This window comes from Alligator sinensis, unplaced genomic scaffold, assembly GCF_000455745.1.
Source record: "Alligator sinensis unplaced genomic scaffold, ASM45574v1 scaffold404_1, whole genome shotgun sequence".
Classification (NCBI taxonomy): domain Eukaryota; kingdom Metazoa; phylum Chordata; order Crocodylia; family Alligatoridae; genus Alligator; species Alligator sinensis.
Genome location: NW_005841839.1, coordinates 4,983,700 through 4,999,775, shown reverse-complemented (window position 1 = coordinate 4,999,775; position 16,076 = coordinate 4,983,700). Strand labels below are relative to the sequence as shown.

The window sequence follows — 16,076 nt, the reverse complement described above, 5'->3', positions numbered from 1 at the left end:
TGAGAGCGGGCAGGAGATGGGGCTGATTCAGCAGTGGCCAAATCTCCAAATCAGATTTGGCCAAATCAATTTGGGACAGTGATTCAAATCACTGAATTGAATCACTGTCCTCCGAATCAGCCAAATTCAAATCTGAAGCGAATACTAGCCGCTTCGCACAGGCCTAGTATTTTAGGTGAATCACTGTCCATACCTAGATTAGTGGCAGCAGAACAAAAAGACTTAAGCTACATAACTAGGTTTAATAAAAAGAACAAATGTATATAATTAATAAAAATGTAAATCCAGTAACTAAAGATGTGTGTGTTTCACTGAATGAGAAAAACTAAGCAAGCATGTTTTGAAGCATGTAGGATGCCAAAGGAAGCTACAGATTATTGTTTGGCTGTCTTTTGGAAGGTGAGGGTATTGGGGTCTCATACTGGAGGAAAGCAAATGTCTGAAAGGAAATAAAAATAAAGAGTCTTGATGGCCTGTGCCCCACAATATGTGTTGTCATTACATTAAAAAAGCAGAAGATAGTCCAGAACCATTGACAACAGGAAGGAGAAAGGAATTCTATTTAGTGACAGATGCATCATGTTCAGATTAACTTGAAAACTGGTATCCCCCCTTCTGTTTTCAAACTAAGTTGAGAATGTATTGATAGACTCTAGTTGTATAGTGTCATACACCAGCAATTCAACGCTGAATTGCTGGACACCATGATTTTGGCATGTCAGAAAGGACAAGGTTTTACTAACTTCCCTTTATTTCACATTTAAGATCAGTCCATAATTAACCAATTAAGCCTACCTGTAAGGACTGATCAACTGAAGTCAAACCTGGAAATGTGTATGAGAATTAAATGATGAATGCATAGCTGAAGTTTGACTGTATTGACACAACAAAATATTATTTGAATTAAATGAATTCATAATACATAGAAATGGACATCCTAAGAATGAACCACAACCATGATTGTCTGTATATGGATATGGGTACGGGGCCTGTTTTTGATCACAACTCTTTTCAGCCTCTGCTCCTTGAAAGGGCTAAGTGAGTGGATGTTTTGTTTAACTCATCTGAAACCCATGTTAAAAAATTAGCATTTTCAAAATGGAATTAAGGCCACATTGTTTCACCTGGGTTCTTTCCTTGTAGTATGCACCTGTCAACAAAAGCACTCTCCTTATATATATGGATGGGTCTTTTCAAGCTATCTTCCTGCAACTGTTTGCTGAAAAATTGCTTGTATTTGTATTTCCAATGGCAATCAGGACTCATAGTAGAGATGATATCTTTTATTAGACCAACAAGATTTTTGCCAAAAAAATGTCTTTAATTGCTAGCTTTCAGGCACAAGCAGCCTTCTTCAGGCATTGGAGAAAAGATTGTAAAAGTTCTTCTGGGTAGAAATGAATATGAACTAAATACGAACTTCCATTTCTACCCAGGAAAACTTTTACAATCTTTTCTCCAATGCCTGAAGAAGGCTGCTTGTGCCTGAAAGCTAGCAATTAAAGACATTTTTTTCCAAAAATGTTGTTAAGCCTAATTAAATAGATCATCTCTACTATGAGTCCTGATTGCCTTTTCCTCTAGACCAATACACCCTGGATACCCATTTCCATTGGCTACGTAGGTAAAAACTGCATTCCACACCACATTCTTCCACAAGCTGGAAAGCAGCACTAAAGTCCTCATCCCGACAAGTTTACTGACTTGCCTTATATTTCACAGTTAAGATCTGCCCATAATTAACCCATTAAGCCTGCCTGCAAAGACTGGTCAACCTGGATGCATTCACTTCTGATGGATGCAATACACTAGGTTTTTTTTCCCCCCTCAGATTGTCTTAAATTCACATAAATATGATAAAATGCATGAAGTCTAAAAAGCTATATCAATTATACACCTAATATAGTATCTTTATCTCAAAAGATCCCAAGAGTTTTACAAAAATGTAGACTGATACACAAAATATATACAAGATTCATTTCTCTACCACTGAAGTACAGCCAGAGCAATATAAGACTTTAGAGCAAGAATTGAAGCATACTGTATCCATCTGAAATTGCAGAGGGAATACAGGAACAGAGATTGTAACTCCCAGCATCAGAATACAGCCAGAACACTGTAATGGTTCCACAATTCTTACAAAAAGGACCTAGTATTTTTAATGATCCCAGTCAATCAGAACCCCTTGTTTCAAAAAATGCCTCCTTCAAAGGCCTAGACTGGGGATAGGCAACCCCTTGCACACATGCCAATTAGTGACACGTGGAGACATTTTCCCTGGTACACCAGGAGATGTGAAAGGAATTTTTTTTGTTTTTTTAATTTTTTAAGTTGCTGCTTCAGGCTCTCCTGAGCAGCCACAGGTCCCAGCGATGCGGCAGGCACAGAGGGATGGAGCCAGGAAAACACAGGCAGGGATGCAGTTTTGGTTCCGCTGATTCTGCCCCCTGTCCCCAGGCTGCGCCCCCCAGCAGGGTCTGGCCCCTGGAGGGAGCTGGGGGTGGGGGGGAGGTATGGGGTTTAGGTAGGTGCTGCACAGGGCCACTGCGCTGGAGGCTCCCAGCAGGTGGGTGAGCCCTGGGCTCAGTTGGGGGTCGGGCAGGTGGACGCCCCATCCCATCCAGATGGGGGCAGCACCAGGATGCCAAGCCCCAGGACAGGTGCTCAGGCAGGGTCCATGCAGTGCAGGGAGAAGCAGGTGCAGAGGGAGGCACTATGGGCAGGCCGGGCTGGTCAGGCCCTTTGCAATGCCCCTGCAGGAATCCTGTTGCTCTGTCCCCATCTCCCTGGGAAAGGTCTCTGCAGCTCCAGGTTTACAGGCCCTTCCTCAGGAGACTGCTGATCAGCTCTGCTCAGGGTCCCAGCACCTGCGGGTAGGAAGGGAGTGCACAGGTTAGCCCTGCAGTGGTGGCGCAGTGGTGGCACAGGGAAAGCCCTGCTAGTCTCCTGAACTGGCCTGGGATGAAGGGAGCTGGAGACTTTAGTGTGTGGGAGATGGGGCATTGCAGGAAGCAGAGCTGTCCCAGGACTCCATGGGTTTGGGCCACAGCTGGTGGGCAGGGGCACCGAGCAGCACCTAAGGTGGGGCCCGGCCCAGCCTGGTCGGGCCTAGCCCGTGCAGCTCCGCAGGTATGGGATGCGGCCACCCTGCTCACAAGGGGATGCTGCCTGGCCGGGACAGGACACCAGACTCGGGGGCTCCCTGCTCCAGGCTCTGCCTCTCTGCACACCAGGCACAGCATGAGTGGGGTGGAGCCACCCCCAGGGTAGGGGCCCAGCCGCAGGAGCCCTCCAGACCCCGGGAACAGCCACCAGCTTGGTACCCCCACCTGCCTGCCTTCCATGATCTGAATCTGCAGGGCCCTGGGGCAGGCCCCGCTTCCCACCTGGACCTGCTCTCCTCTGGCTGCCGCCTTCTAAAGGGCCCGGCCGCTGTCTGTGGTGCCTCCTGCCTCACTTCTCCCTGTGCCACCTGGATCCTGCCCTGAGTGCCTGGCCCCAGCACTCAGTGGCCTGGTGCTGCCCCACCTAGGTGGGACAGAGCGTCTACCTGCTTGGCCAGGCCCTTCCTCCCAGCCCTGGGCCCAGACAGACCACCCCAACGGTGTTGGAGCAGAAGGAGAGTGCCCTGACCCTGGCAGCTCCTGCTGGGGTGTCGCTGCCTTCCTCTGCCAGACACTGCCTGAGACCAGCGGGCCCAATCTGCAGTTGGTAGTGGTGGGAGACATTGGCAGCAAGAGACACATTCTCTTCCTTTATTTCTCTCTTCTTTTTCTTTCTCTTTTCCTTTCTTCTTTTTTTCTCTCTTTTTCTTTTTTCTCTCCTCTTTTCCTCTTCTTTTTCTCTTTTCTTTCCCTTTCTTTTTTCTTTCTCTTTTATCTCTCTTCTCTCCCTTTCTCTCCTTTTTTTCTTTCATTTTTCTTTCTTTTTTTCCTCTTTTTCTTTCTTTACCTCTTTCTCTTTATTTTTTCTCTCTTCTTTCTTTCTCTTTTTTTCTCTCTCTCTCATTACAACATGCTTAACAAAAAGGATACACAAGAACAAAGGTAGTATATGAAGTTTTATTTATTGTCACCAGGTGTAGAATTTGTAGAAAACCTGGTATTTACCATAAAAAGCAATATTTATTATTAGCTATCTTAATATGCAGTGCATCCTGCCACGTACCCACTGCTCCAGTTTTTGTTTTTCTGGCATGCCAGCACTCCGGCACGTTACAAGGTAGACATTGCAGTTTTTTCAGCACTCCAGACAAAAATGTTGCCTACCCCTGGCCTAGATGGATCCTAGGTGACCCCTAACAGATCATCAGTACTCCTTACAGCACCAAACTCTGATTTTTCAGAGATCTCCCTGCTGAGTACTGACTTAATGGCTAAACTCATGAGTCAGGTGAGCTCAGAGTACAAGCTCACAGGGTTGCAGACAAACATCAGATAACCAGTTTAGGTAATGAAATGGTCTGTAAAATATCAACATAAGCACTTCCACATCTGCTTCTCCAGAATACCACTCTTATTCACAGGGCAGCAGAATCTCTCTGCTCCTCTATGAATAAATAGCATGACACCTTCAGGAAAAATACCAGCACTGGTGGCTGCATGGTAGAGTTTCTGCCTGCCATGGGGGAGATCTAAGTTCAAGTCCCAGCTGGGATGAATTGGGATGAGTGAAGTGACAGGCAGAAATTCATCATGGACACTAACAAAGGGAACACCAGCCAACCAATGGTCAGTGTCAACATGGTAAAAAGACACTTGGAGGGATGGGGTCACCAGTGCCAGAGGAATTCCACCCATGGGTAATGAATTAGTGGGGGTCCTAGCTGATCCATGGGCAAGGATATATGGTGCTTGGGTCAGGTGGAAGAGGGCTAATGTTGTCCCAATCCTTAAGAAGCGGAGGAAGGAAGACCTGGGGAACTATCGACCAGTGAGCCTTACCTCTATCCCTGGGAAAATCCTAGAAAAAAAATTATGAAGGAGCACACCTGTGGGAGCCTGCTGGCTAATGGGATGTGGAAGGGTAACCAAGATGGGTTTTTAGCAGGCAGATCCTGCCTGACTAACCTAGTTTCCTTTTACGACAAGGCCACCAATTGTTTAGATGCAGGAACCGAGGTGGATGTTATCTATCTGGACTTCAAGAAGGCCTTTGACAAGGTATCCCATACCATCCTTACAAATAAACTGAGGGGATTTGCCTTGGATGATTACACAGTAGACTGGGTAGCAAATTGACTCAAGGGTCACACACAGAGGGTGGTAATGGATGGGTTGGTGTCAACTTGGAAAGATGTGGGCTGTGGAGTCCCTCAGGGCTCAGTGCTGGGGCCAGTGCTGTTCAACATCTTCATCAGTGATCTAGATGAAGGGGTGGGAAGCACCCTGTCCAAATTCACAGGCAACACAAAATTATGGGGTGCAGCTAACACCCTGGAGAGGAGGAACCAGATCCAGGCCGACCTAGACAGGCTGGGGAAGTGAGCAGACAGCAACAGGATGCAATTCAATAAGGACAAGTGCAAGGTGCTGCATCTAGGGAGGAAGAACTGCCATCATACCTACAGGCTGGGGGTGACCTTCTCAGCTCCACTGAGGCAGAAAAAGATCTTGGAGTCACTGTAGACTCCAGGATGAACATGAGTTGCCAATGTGATGAAGCAGTTGGCAGAGCCAATCGCACCGTCGTGCATCCATAGGTGCTTCACAAACAGGTCCAGGGAAGTGATTCTCCCCATCTATGCGGCATTGGTCAGACCGCAGCTGGAGTACTGTGTCCAGTTCTGGACACCGCAGTTCAAGCGGGATGCGGACAACCTAGAGAGGGTCCAAAGAAGAGCTACTCACCTGATTAGAGGCCTGGGGGGAAGGCCCTACAAGGAATGGCTAAGGGACCTTAACCTTTTCAGCCTCTCCAAGAGAAGACTGAGAGGGGACCTTTTGGTGGCATACAAATTCATGAGGGGAGAGCAACATGAAGTAGGCAACAATCTGTTCACCAGCGCACCCCCAGAATGACAAGGAACAACGGCCATAAGCTACTAGAGAGAAGGTTTAGGCTGGCCATTAGGAGAAAGTTCTTCACAGTCAGGGTTGCCAGGATCTGGAATGGGCTTGCAAGGGAGGTGGTGCTCGCCCCATCCTTGGGTGTCTTCAAGAAGAGACTGGACAGGCACCTGGCTGGGATCACATGACCCCAGGATTGGTGACTCTTTTCTTGCCTGCCAGGGGCAGGGGGTCAGACTAGATGGCCCACTGAGGTCCCTTCCAACTCTATGAATCTATGAATGTGCAGCCACTGATATAAAAATGTAGCAAAAGACAGATCAGGAAGAGAAAGAGAAGTCACTGTAGGAGAAGGCACAGAACACACCTCTCACTTCAGTTCAAAGCACAGACACACTGTTAAATGTCATGCTACAATAACAACTGTCATAAAATACATGAATCTGTCATTAAGATCCATAAAAGGCAACAACTTTTCCAATTCAGTCTTGGGCTCAGTGTCACATATAGAAAATGTAAAGTAATGATCAACCCCTCCCCCATAACTCTGAGAATTTCCTGTTCCCTGACTTCTTTTCTCTAGAAGGCTAACCCAACATCTGTACTTCATCAGTGAAAGCTAGGAAACTAATGAAGACCAGATGCAGCAAAAAAAGCTATCAGAACTCAAAGAATGTGCTCTCTTTGTTTCAAGAGATGCATGCGTACCCATGAAATGCATTTATAAATCAAAAACCATCCATCACTGTTCTACAGATGGCCCCATGCCTCTGGCCATTTACACAGAACAGGGATCCTGCAGCAGACCTTGAGCCCGCAACAATGAAAAGTTTTAATACAGATTTTCATGTTACAATTTTCCCCTGACATTCCAGATCCCTCCAGGATCTAGTTTTCTATGGCATGGTGATTAGAACATGTTTTTATTAATCCACAACAACATGAACAGCAACCATAATAATTTTGCTACAATATAGATTTTGACTGGAGGTTCAAATTAAATCAGAAGACATCACCTAGAAGTGTTGGAGTTTCATATTTATTAAAAAATGAACATTACCACAAAGTCTCTCCTCTCCTTAGTAACCAAGCATTATATATAAACACAAAATTTTACTCCTTTTCACTAATCCTTCTGACAGGAAAGGTGATGTTTCCTTTCACCTAAGGTTCCACTGCATGTTTTCAAAGAAGCTACTAAACATTTTGCTCTAAAACATCCATCATGATGCTAAAAAGGTGGGATGTCTCCTGCCAAAGTCACTGAAGCTGTAGAATAGCTGCACCCTACATTAATGTGACACACAAATCCACTACAGGTTCCTTCTATTCTAATACTGCTCCCACTACAATCACTAGGACCCTCCCAAGGCAATTCTTGCACTCTATTCAACACTGCTGAGGACTCACCTGGAGCCTTGTGTCCAGTTTCAAGTGCTACCCTTCAAGAAAGATGTAGACAAATTAGAAAGAGTTCCAAGGACAGCAACAAAAATGGTTAGGGGATTTAAAAAAGACTGAGGAGGATTTAATAACAGTCTTCAATTACAAAAAGGTGGCTATAAAGAGGATACCAATCAATTATTCTCAGGTTTTGCTTACAGATGACAGGACAAGAAGTAACTGCAAAATGGGAGGTGTAGGAAAAATAGTATGAAGGATTTTCTAACTGAGGGTGATCGAGCACTGGAACACATTACCTAAAGTGGTAGTGGCATCTCTGTCACTGGAAGTTTTTATGTGCAGGGTAGACAAACATTTGCCTGCGATAGTTTAGCAAGTGATGACCCTTGGCAGACAAACCTCCTGAGGTTCTTTCCAGGCCTATTTCTGTGATGCACTGCAAAAAGTACAGGATCACATTTTAAATAACTATTTCTGCCTAGGATCGATGACTAACTCCAAGGATGCATTTCACTGATCCTCTGAAGGGGAGACTAGAGAATTTTTATATTGACAAGTTTTGACAAGGTTCTTCACTATTAGGCATGTGGAAGAACTTCTGATGATTGGGAGGTAGGAGTAGGGCAGCTTCTCTCATGAGTGTGTGACAAAAACGTGACAGAAAACTGCTGAGCTGTGTGGTTCTTTTGTGTCGACTAACACAGGGGAAATGATCTTAGAGCTGCAGCTGAATGCAAACTGGATGCACCGGAGCAAGGAAAGGCTCAGAGATTTCCAGCTTTTCCTGGGAGATGACCTCTGTAATACCACAGCATGTTAGTGTGCATATGAAGTGGTTGCAGTTGGGGTGCCCATGTTAGGCATGCAAGTTAAATATGAAAGCTTCAAGAGAGTTTAACTTCTAGACTTGGGAACTAAAAACTGGAACATCTCAAGAAAGATAATGATAGTGCTTTCAATATGTTTGCACCTTTTATTCAGTTTCCTCATCGGTTGATATTTTTCCCCTCATCTCGGAGGATACCTAGAGTGGATATAATTCCAGTGCTGATGTGTTTACTGGCAAACCTAGCATACTGTAAACAGCGGCTGGGTTGACTTATACAAACACTGGAAGGCACTGCGGCCCCACCATTTCCCCTAGCACCACCCATTGCCTACGTGCTTCTCCTGGCTGTTTTCATGTAAAGGAAAAGGATGGGATAAAACAGGTGCTGTTTCCTAAGGGAAATTTAGAACATGTACAGTTATTTCTCAAAAGGCAATTACGTATGTACTTGCCTGGAATTTTACTAATTTAAAACCACACCAAAAAAATAAAGCAATACTAGAATAATGTAAGTGACAAGTCCACAAGAACAGGAAATTCTGATTGGAAAATGAAGTCTGTTCTTGACAGTGACTTGTACATGTATGATCTAACAGGCCACTGAAGATTGGCCACTTGCCTCCATGCTACTGCCTCCAACTGGGCCAAGACTCCATCCTATTGGCTCAAATCAGCTGTATTGCCTAGACATAGCTGGATATGGGATGGAAACTGTTTTACCTTTAACATGATGGCTCCTATGGATTAAAATGCTGATCATATGTGAAACTTTCAAACAAAGAATAGTAACAAAAACACTGTTATCTGGTATTAAGTGGTTAGTTAGTAATCAGGCCTGTGCGAAGCAGCTAGTATTCACTTTGGATTTGGATTCGGCCAATTCTGGGGACAGTGATTCGATTCAGTAATTCGAATCACTGTCCCAATTCAATTTGGCCAAATCTGAATCAGTCAGGCCAGGCCCATCCCCTGCCCACTCTCCCACCCCAGCAATGGTTGCTCCGCCCTCCCCAGTTCCAGCACTTGTTAAAAAAATGCCCTGACAAGTGGGTGCTGCTGGGTGGGGTGGGGTGGGGTGTGGGCGATCCCCACTGCCCCACACTGCATGGGGGGCTCTGCATGAGTCCTCCAACCTCCCTCCTTGCTCCCCCAGCCCACACATTGGTGCCCTGCCCAGGCTAGCTCCAGGCCTTTAAGGGGAAAAAAAACCCTGAAACCCCCCCAGACTCACTGCTCCTGCCAGCGGGGGGTGATCCCCGCTGCCCACATTGCCTGCGCCACGTGGGGGACTCTGCATGAGCCCCCAGAAGCCCTGAGGCCACTGCAGGAGCAGTGAGTCCCGGGGCTTTTCTTGGTTTTTTTTTTTTCTTAAAGGGCTGGAGCTGGTCTGGGTGAGGCATCTGTGGGCAGAGCTGGGGGAGTGAGCTGGGGGTCCCGCCATGCCCTTCTCCTTTAGGTGATGTCTCATGGAACACAGTGAGATCGGTAGTGTCCATGGAACAGAGCGGGGAGGGTCGGGGGGGCTGGCAGGGTCCCCCCATGGTCCCCTCCCCCAGGTCCTCCTCCCACGCCCCTAGTACTTACCAGCTGGGAGTTGGCTGCAGCTCCCCGCTGCAGCCACCGGGGACTGCCCGAATCATCAAAGCTCTCTGAATCTTTTCCAAAGATTCGGAGAGCTTTGAATTGATTCAGTTACCTTTAAATTGGTCCCTTGATTCGATTCGGATTCAGAGATTCGGCCACCGGATCGGGCTGAATCTCCTCCAAATTGAATCACCACCCAAAGCTTCGCACAGCCCTAATAGTAATGCAGTGGCCTGATGCCACATTCCTATGCAAGGTAAGTGGATTTCAACCCTGGGTAAAGCTAGCCAGTTAAACTTATATTTTGTGCTGCGGGAGGCATCCTATTCCTCCTGTCTGTAGAGTGGAAAGTGTCCAAAGTAACTGACATGTCAAAAGATATTTTTGGACAGAAAAAAATATTTTAGGTAATACTAAGGGGCTTTTTATTGGTTTGCTTTAAACTCTATACAGTTAGATTAACCAGCAAACCACTTTTATGTGATTAGCCATACTAACTTCAGCAATACTACTCATACACTTAAACCCAAGCATTAGGTTAAGTGCTTTACTAGATTTGGGCATAGACACCAGCCTTTACCTGTGGAATCATATGAAAATAGATCCACTGGAAAGGTTTAAAAGTCTACATATTATTCCTAAAAATAAGGGTTTGGGTTTTATTCCCCACCCCCCAACCTGTGGGAGATACTACTGCCTGGACTACAAGACTTAACATAAAAATCCTCTATATACAAAACCTTTAAAGGAAGAACATTACAGAATGTGCGAGTACCAGAAAAAGCCATTCACTGTTACTACTATTCAGTTATAAGTAGTAAATAACCTGAACTGCTTTGGTATAGAAAAATCTAACATAATTTAGTGTGCCTCTGTAAAACTATTTTGCATCTTTGCATGTACCCAGATGCAGAATTTGGTATTTATGCACACTTGGATGTGATGATATGACTAGAATGATCAAAAGATAACTGCCCAAATTAAACCTTTTAATGACACTGCATGCTATATGAATATGTATAAAAGGAGGTAGGTAAGACGGGCTAAATGTATCCAAATTAACAGAATGGGAGTTAAGTGCATAAGTAATTAGCCATCTGGGTATACCTTAGGGACTTAAGGTTTTGCAAATAGGTTTAATATAACAATTTACATTTCCATAAGGATTTTCATCCAGAAGGATGGCAATTTTTAGTATAAACCCCACTCTATACATATAGATCATTTAGCTTACTACTGAAATGGAGCTATCTCTGGGGTAGACTAAAGTATCTATTTAGGTGCAGACAGAGCAGCCCCAACACTTTGTGATGGGAAGTAACTAAAAGGAACTAACTGAAATGCTATAGTTAGTGCAAGCTGTCAGCACACCCATCTATTCCTTGAATCCTATTCATTTGGGGCATGCTAGCTGGGCGCTTAGGGAGAGCTTAGAGCACTGCTGCCCAACCAATTCCAAGGGTAAATGTGAACCACTATGGCCCCCTCTACATATTACATCTCTTATGCAATTAGCTGGTTAACTGCACAATTAATTTAGACTGGCTACATGCACAAATGAACTATGGTGTCTAAAAAAGGGTCCAACCAGCTATAAAGTTATTGCTGGAAAATAACTTTATAGCTGGTTTTGCACATGAAGCCTATGTCCCTGCAGCTGAGAGACTCTTCCAGCTACAGGGCTGCATGGGGCACCATCAGTTGAGAGGGCTCCCAGCTGTGGGAACTTGCTTTTTGTTGGTGTAGGGGGAGACCAGCAATAAGGCATAATGGGATCTGATTTATGATCCCACAATCATGCCTCCTGCCATGCATGTGAAGATCAAGCATTAGATCCCATCGCACATTTACCTGCACATGTAGAGGGGGCCCTGTGCATCTCCCCTATCACCAGTATATCTGAATCCATCACATTCATTAACCATCTTTTAAGTCAGGTAATAATACCATCCTCATTTTGCAGGTAAAAACTGATGTGGAGAGGAGAGACTGACTAGCTCAAAATCACACAGGACATTTTCAGCAGAGCTGGGAAGTCCAGACTTTGAAAGTTTGAGTCCTAATCTATTAGGACCTTAATTTCAAGACCATCCCCCTCCTTGGGGACCTGACACTCCAAAGTCTAACCTTCCACTGAGCAATTCCCATTTTTTAAAAGCTGTTTTGAATATAAAAAAGAGGACGTCCTGAAACTAAATAATTTTTGTAGGAGGAAAAACAGAAGTCAAAGGGGTTTAAATGGTTGGACTGATTTTGTTCCACTTTTGTTGGATATAAGAATTATGAAATAGGAGGCAGACTTGAAGACTAGCAGACAAAGGGCACAATATAAATGTTATAAACTCCTGAAAACAGGTTTACAAAAACCTGACTGATCACATTAAGCCATTACGTTTTCTGTTAGCTGGCTCTGAACCCTAGCCATGAATATTATACTGTTTTTTCTAAATCTATTAAGAATTAAGTTTTTTTTAATATCTGTATTTTGAACTGATAATCTTCTTTTGTCTCTAAGACCCTCATTTTTTCTTTTCTGGGGTAATTAAACAGTCCCAATAGCTGTGTGATTAAGGCTGAAATATCTTCATCCACTCTCAGCAAGAAAAGCTTAGAAAATAATACAGACTGGTTGGCTATAGGGGGCAGTCCCAACTCTGAACTGAGATCAGTTGGTTCACAGTAGACTAACTCAAGGCTTGCCTAGACGATAAAGCACCCGTGGTTTAACTTAAATCAGACTTAAAACAGATATAATTTGGCTGATGCAAACCCCCTGTCTAGACAAGTATTTTACTTTAAACGCAATTTATTTCAGTTTAGCTTTAACCTATTTCCCATCATGTTAATATTAACTAGAAAAGCTGTCATTAAAGAGAAACCCTTCCACACAGGGTTTTGTGCTAACAGTGGTAGTTTAAGTTAACACCTTAACTTTAACCAGAATAGCTCTCTCATATACAAAACCCGTAGACTTTCTTCAAAAATGTATTTAATAAAGTGATCTAAAATGATGACAAACACCTTATCTTTGATCTTCAAATACTTCTAGTTTTACACTACAAATTCAAATTATAGGGACCATTGGGCCATCCTATCTAACCGTCATGTGCCTAAGTGGCACCAGGGTAGCTCTGCTTCCCATGGCTTAACGCGGTCCTGGTCCAGTGTACAGTGACAACCCATTCCCAGGAGAGTCGGTATGCTGTGCTTCCCCAAGCCTGTATTCAATGACTGTCCACCCTGCTCTCCCTCTGCCATCTCCTTCCCCCTCACTTTGGAGGGCAGGCTGGAGACAGTGGAGCACTTTAGGATGCTGGAGAACCAGGAGGTGCCCTATAGAGCTATAGAGCACTGGACAGATGTTACATGTGGTGCTACAAAATGCAGTGCTATAGAGAAGTTCCTGTTCAATCCAGCAACATGGTGGGGCTTCTGCCATTTCTGTGGTGCTACACATCTGTTCCCTCAACTTTTCTAGCTCAACAAGGATATAAATAGCACTACAAATGTAACGCCTGCCCATAGCTTCAATGTAGCAAAGCTTGCCAAGCACCTCCTTATTTAGTATGCTCAATAGGCTGCACTCAGTAGGCTCAGTATGTACCTGGGGGAAAAATTGACTAGGTACATATGAAATGCCAGGTAAGTCCCAAAACTTTAGTTACAGAAAAAAAGACATGCCTGGGAATGTGTGGGGAGGAAGAGAAAAGCAGCCTTCTTCTCAAAGTTGGCCAATGGTGCAATCAAGAGAGGAAGATATGTGGGAAGAGGAAGGAAGTGACTATAGCAGGGGGGTTGTAGCTTAGTGGGATTGATGCTACCCTGAAAGGGAGGGACCCTAGGATCTAGCTTGGACCCCTACTCCTAATGGGGTAGGAATTATCCCAATTATGTTTTTATCCAATCTATGTTAAATGCAAAGATGTGGTTGTCCAGACTCAAGAGGAAAGCCAGAAAATGCTCTGGGCACTGCCTAACCAATGAACCTGGTAGGAAACAGAGGATGCTGGCTCACTCCTTTCTGGGTGAGGAGATCCTACTACCTGGTTCTCCTACTACCTAGGCAAGTGCTCAAGCCACTGGCTATTAAACTAAAGGTGAGAGAGCCCTTCTCCATTTTACTTCTGACTGGTCTGCCTACAGGTTGATGCGAGCCCACCACAGGTACAAAGAATCCAGCTGTGCCTCCGTGACAAAAATTGCCACTGCAGGCTTGTGTTCATGCCATTTAGGGACATTAAGTGGACCTGACACCCTCCTCCCACAATGCTGTCTTGTTCTTTGATACCTTCTCCCTCCCAAGGGCACTAAAATTCCTATTCTTCTGTACGCATCTACTCTAAGTTCCTGCACAATTTAAGAGAGAGGACCTCCCTGACTCAATCTGCATTTCAACTGAAGTGTCTGTTTTAGAAAAAAACTCTAACCATGTTTTTAAAAAGTTCAGTGATGAAGAATCTAACATAAGACTTGGTTATTTGCTCCAGTGGTTAATTTCTCTCACTGTTAAAATGGGCACCTTGTTTCTAGTCTGAGTTTGTTTAGTTTCAACTTCCAGCTTTTTTTATAACCATTTTTCCCCAAAGTTGCAGAATTCTCCATTATCAAACTCCTGTTCCTCATGCAGACTGTAATATAGACCCTTATGGACTCTGTCCCAGTCACCCCCTTTATTTCTCTTTGATAAGCTAAATAGTTTTAACTCCTTGGGTCTTTCATGAAACAGCATCTTTCCTAATCCTTTAACCATTCCTCACTGGGTCCTTTCCTGAAGGCTCTCCCATTTTTCAGTATCCTTAAATTGTGACTACAAGAACTGCAGACAATTTTCCAGCAGCTTTTTGTACCAGGGGCAAATACAGAATTAGTATAACCTCTCTACTTCTATTTGATTTTCCCTGGTCATACATCCAAGAATCACATTTTTTACCATTGCAGCACTCTTACAGCTCACATTCACCAAATTATCCATTGTGCTCTCCAAGTCTGTTTCAGAATCACTGCTTCCCCAGGGTAAAGTTTCCAATCCTTTAAGTGTGGCCTGTATTCTTCATTCTCATAACCTCTCTGTAAGTTCAGGTAGTAGTAATATTATCCCTACTTTGTGGGACAGGAAAGTAATTCATACGAGGCAAAGACACTAATTAGGTATGTAACTCCCAATGGAATCAAATAGGAGTTAGCCACCTAAATATCGATGGGGATCTGGATGTAAGTGTCTTGCTCAAACTCCATCAGGAAACTTGTGACAGAGCTGAGAAGTACAAAAAGACCCAATCTAGGACTTTAACCTCAAAACTATGTTCTCTCCCTGGGGGCGTTAAACTTTACATTGGGCTGTATTGTAACACATCCAGTTTTCTTGTGTCCTGCTTACCAAGTGAGCCAGATCACTGTTTTAGTGACCCATCTTTTACAGTATTTACCATTTCCCCAATCTTCATGCTAAGCTGCAAATGTTATCAATGATGATTTTGTTTCTTCCAAGTCATTGGTAAAAACACTGTATAGCACAGAGCCAAGAAGGATTCCTTAAAAGACACCATTACAGACCTACTCAGCAGTGATACCCAGTTTACAATTACTTCTAGGATTTCCCTATCTGTTAGCTAGTTTTTAATTCATATGTTAGAGACAGCTCTCTCGTCCACTCATACACTTGGGGCTGGGATGCAACACTTGCTATGCTGGAATGTAAAAACAACTACAATACAAAGTAACTGCTAGAGGCTTTTCCATTCGTTGTGTACTGAAGAGGGGTGGCCAGAAATTCCAGCATATCTTCACAGTCACAAAGGAGCACAGCAAATCAGGAGGGAGCTGTTAGTCCTGCATAAGCAGAATGAATTAATACCACTGTGCTCAAACCTTTTTTCCATGCCATGACATATGCAACACTCTTTTCCACATGCCCACACTTCCCAGTTGGGAAACCCTTCCTATAAGCTTCTCTGTTTACCTATTCGTCACCCCCTAGCGATCTAGAAAGGAGCAGTAACAATTGACCCACCATATATTATATGTATGCTATACATCTGTCACATTCTGCATAGGTAATTCAAATGCTTGTTTGGCTTCAATGTATTAAGAAACTCTTCCCCTGGGTTTGTCTCTGCAGGTTTCATGCTATGGTCCAATTTAAGGATTTTTTATTTGGGGAGACGCTCATTCATTTCTTTCTTGTGACCCCTTCTGATGCACGGACTGATACAAATTCTTTTTGTCCCACAGCAGTTATGCTTTCCTGGTTG

At 44.2% G+C, this 16,076-nt stretch overlaps 2 protein-coding genes across 8 annotated transcripts in view; one reads left to right on the top strand and one right to left on the bottom strand.

Annotated features, from left to right (window-relative positions):
* Positions 1-16,076, bottom strand: part of IFT140 (intraflagellar transport 140) — a 182,998-nt gene that overhangs the window by 16,217 nt on the left and 150,705 nt on the right. The window lies entirely within an intron of this gene.
* Positions 1-16,076, top strand: part of TMEM204 (transmembrane protein 204) — a 115,553-nt gene that overhangs the window by 51,138 nt on the left and 48,339 nt on the right. Inside the window, exon 1 of one of the 5 annotated variants that reach the window (XM_006015575.3) lies at positions 15,895-16,072. The exons of the other annotated variants lie outside the window; for them this stretch is intronic. The gene's annotated coding sequence lies outside the window, so the exon portion shown is untranslated. Of the gene's footprint in view, positions 1-15,894; positions 16,073-16,076 lie in introns of those variants that run through there. 5 annotated transcript variants of the gene reach the window in all.